This window comes from Triticum urartu, chromosome 2A, assembly GCF_056163025.1.
Source record: "Triticum urartu cultivar PI428250 chromosome 2A, HENAU_Tu73, whole genome shotgun sequence".
Lineage (NCBI taxonomy): Eukaryota > Viridiplantae > Streptophyta > Magnoliopsida > Poales > Poaceae > Triticum > Triticum urartu.
Genome location: NC_141874.1, coordinates 638,503,109 through 638,507,471, shown reverse-complemented (window position 1 = coordinate 638,507,471; position 4,363 = coordinate 638,503,109).

The following is a 4,363-nucleotide window of genomic DNA, read 5'->3' as shown; positions in this document are numbered from 1 at the left end:
AGTTATTTTATTTTTCTCGGGTTCGGGTTTTTGTCTCCGTGTGTTGTTGTTATTGTCATGCATCTCATATCATGTCATCATGTGCATTGCATTTGCATACGTGTTCGTCTCATGCATTCGAGCATTTTCCCCGTTGTCCGTTTTGCATTCCGGCGCTTCGTTCTCCTCCGGTGGTCATTTCTAGCTTTCTTTCGTGTGTGAGGATTAAACATTTCCGGATTGGACCGAGACTTGCCAAGCGGCCTTGGTTTACTACCGGTAGACCGCCTGTCAAGTTTCGTATCATTTGGACTTCGTTTGATACTCCAACGGTTAACAGAGGGACCAAAAAGGCCTCGCATGTGTTGCAGCCCAACACCCCTCCAATTTGCCCCAAAACCCACCAAACTCTGCTCCATCATCTAGAGGGTTCGATCACGATCGCGTGGCCAAAAACCGCACCTCATTTGGACTCTCCTAGCTCCCTCTAACTCTATTTAAAGGCCCCCCGATTTTCGGATCTCCTCCTACCTCTGTAACCCTAAAAAAACCTCGCGCGCCGCCGGACATGTCCGTTCCGGCCGGACGCCCCGCCGCCGCTGCCCCAGACCAATAGGCAAGCGCCACGTGGGCGCCCCGGACCACATCACCGCCACTCCCGCCGAGGCCCACTCGGGCCTGAGGCCGGCCCGCTCGCCGCCGATCCGGGCCAGAGGCCGCGCGCCTCGCCCGCGCCTTCTTCCCCATAGCCGCGCCGCCTCCCCGCAGCCTGTGCGCCGCCACCGCGCCGGCGCTGCGAGCCGCCGCACGCCGCCGCCTCTCCACGCCGGCGACGAGTGCCGCAGCTCCGCCGCCCGCCGCCCGGCAAGCCGCCACCCGAGCTCGTCGGCCGGTCCCCGCGCCGCCCCGCACGGCCCTCCTCCTCGCCGGATCTCCGCCCCGGCGACCCCTCCGGCCTCTCCCTCAACTCCGGCGAAGAACCCCGATCATCCTCGTGATCCGCGCCGCTGTGCTACAATGACCTTCGCCCGATCCAGATCTGTGAACAGTGAAACCCTAGGTTGATTTTTTTCTCTAAGTCCCAAAAATCTCAGTCCAAGTGCCTCTGTTCATAGCTCCGTAACTTTGTATCCGTAGCTCTGATTCATGCATATAGCATATCAAAATGTTCACCTCAGAGGGTACATCATTTCATTCCATTGCATCGTTTTCATTTGAGTTCATCTTGATGCCTGAAATGCTGTTAGAAGAGGGCTACTTGAGTTAATTGTCAGATCTGCTACTCCGTTTAGGTTTTTGTCATTTTTGCCATGATTAATGTGTGCATGCTATGCCCTGATGCTCTACATGAGTTTTGTTAAGGGTTTTGTCATCTTTCCAGAGGTGCAAACCATGTATTTTTTAATGTGTGTGGTGACTTGTGCAAGCTTGCAAAGTGGTGCGCTTGCTAATTCTATTTTCAGGGACTTGGTAATTTCACCAAGTCCTGGAGCTGTTTATCTCATGATGCCATATTTTTATGTTGTTTCCTAGTGATCCGTGCCTCTTTTCAGGATGATCAGTAAGGGAGTTTTGTTAATATTGTAGTGCTCTATCCATCCATGTCTTTGTTGGCAATTATGGAGCAACCTAGCTTGAGTCAATCGAGCTCTACTTTTGCTACTTTGTGAATCTGGGCAGATTGTCAACTTGTTTGCAATTTTTCCGGTGATGTTGTAGTTGATCCGTGCATGCTATGCTATTGTTCTTGCCCTGTCTAGCTTGCATTTTGTGCCTTCTTGATGGATGTATGCTTGTCTTGCCATGACTTGCACCGTAGTGAGTACATCGAGCTCGTGAACACGCCTACTTGAGTTATATTTCAGCATGTGTCAGTTTTTCACTAAGTCTGGAAACTGATTATGTTTTTGTTATGTTCACATGCTTGCAATTGTATTTTCTGATCCCTTTTGGATCAAGGTCACTAAGGGACTTTTGTTAAGCTCTTTGAGTAGCTCCATGCCATGCCTTACTTTGCCATGATCAGGTCCTGTAGCATGTAGTTTTGTTGCTCCGAAGAGGGCTACCTGATCTGAGATTCCAGACAAGTGTTGATTTCACTAAGTCTGAGATCTGTTTGTCATATGCATTTTTGCCATGCTTGTTTGAACCTGTTAATGGATGAATTGGCCGTAGCTCAGTGCTAGACTTTTGTTAAGAATCTTGTGTGCATCCCGGCCATGTATTTTGCTTTCATGTTTGGGTGTTGTAGCATGTTCATTTCGTTGCATTTAGATGCCTACTTGCTGTAAATCACAGACCGGTGTCATTTTTGAATCGCTTGCCATTTCCAAACCGTAACTCCGATTCCGGCGTTCTTTATATGTTTTTCAAGCGATTTCATCTCATATTTCCAATGGCACACTTGGTTTTCTAAGTTGAGGCCAGGTTCATGCATTTCCTGTCATATCTTGCATTTGGCATCCCGCATCGCATCCCGCATCGCATATCATCATTGCATCATATTGCTTGATCCTTGCACGTGGTTGATTGTATCCTTGTTGCTTGTTTGTCTTGTTTGGGTAGAGCCGGGAGACGAGTTCGCTAACGAGGAGCCCGTTGAGTTTGCTTTTGAGGATCCAGTCAACTCTGACAACTGTGCAGGCAAGATGATCATACCCTCGAAATCACTACTATCTTTGCTATGCTAGTTTGCTCGCTCTTTTGCTATGCCAATGCTACAATGCCTACCACTTGCTTGCAAGCCTCCCAAATTGCCATGTCAAACCTCTAACCCACCATGTCCTAGCAAACCGTTGATTGGCTGTGTTACCGCTTTGCTTAGCACTCTTATAGCGTTGCTAGTTGCAAGTGAAGATTGAAGGCCGTTCCTTGTTGGGACATTTATTTACTTGTTGGGATAACATTATATTATCTTTCTATCTTAATGCATCTATATACTTGGTAAAGGGTGGAAGGCTCGGCTTCTCGCCTAGTGTTTTGTTCCACTCTTGCCGCCCTAGTTTCCGTCATATCGGTGTTATGTTCCCGGATTTTGCGTTCCTTACGCGGTTGGGTTATAATGGGAACCCCTTGATAGTTCGCCTTGATTAAAGCTTTTCCAGCAATGCCCAACATTGGTTTTACATTTTTCCACCTAGCCTTTTCTTTCCCTTGGGTTCTGCAGACTCAAGGGTCATCTTATTTTAGCCCCCCCCCCCCCCCAGGGCTAGTGCTCCTCTGAGTGTTGGTCCAACTGAGCAATGTCCGGGGCTACCAGCGGCAACTCTGGGCTAGCCTACCCGACGTCTTGCTCGTCTGAGTGTGCCCTGAGAACGAGATATGTGTAGCTCCTATCGGGATTTGTCGGCACATTCGGGCGGTGTTGCTGGTCTTGTTTTAACCTGTCAAAGTGTCTTGAATTACCGAGATACCGAGTCTGATCGGAATGTCTTGGGAGGAGGTCTATTCCTTTGTTGACCGTGAGAGCTTGTCATGGGCTAAGTTGGGACTCCCCTGCAGGGATTTGAACTTTCGAAAGCTGTGCCCACGGTTATGGGCAGATGGGAATTTGTTAATGTCCGGTTGTAGATAACTTGAACCTTAACTTAATTAAAATTAATCAACCGTGTGAGTTACCGTGATGGCCTCTTCTCGGTGGAGTCCGGGAAGTGGACACGGTGTTGGAGTAATGCTTGCGCAGGATGTTCTCTAGATTACTCGCTCGCGCTTTGCCTCTTCTTCTCGCTCTCTTTTGCGAACAGGATAGCCACCATATTTGCTAGTCGCTTGCTGCAGCTCCACATATTTACCTTGCCTTACCTTTAAGCTTAAATAGTCTTGATCGCGAGGGTGCGAGATTGCTGAGTCCCTGTTGCTCACAAATTACTATTACACCAGATGCAGGGCCTGATGATTCCGCTCCAGGTGACGCGCTCGAGCTCAAGTGGGAGTTCGACGAAGAGTCTCAACGATACTATGTTTCCTTTCCCGATGATCAGTACTGGTGCCCAGTTGGGGGTGATCGGGACCGTGTCGCATGTTGGGTTATCTTTTATTTTGGCGCCGTAGTCGGGCCATGAGTGTTTGGATGATGTAATGTTATTTATGTACCTTGATTGACGTGGCGAGTGTAAGCCAACTATGTTATCTCCCCTTTTATTATCATATTACATGGGATGTTGTGAAGATTACCTAACTTGCGACATATGCCTTCAATGCGATTATGTCTCTAAGTCGTGCCTCGACACGTGGGAGCTATAGTCGCATCGAGGGTGTTACAAGTTGGTAATCAGAGCCTTCCCCGACCTTAGGAGCCCCATTGCTTGATCGTTTTTAGCGGCCGAGTTGTGTCTAGAAAAATGTTTTGAGTCTTTAGGAATTATATATCGGAGAGATTAGGAAT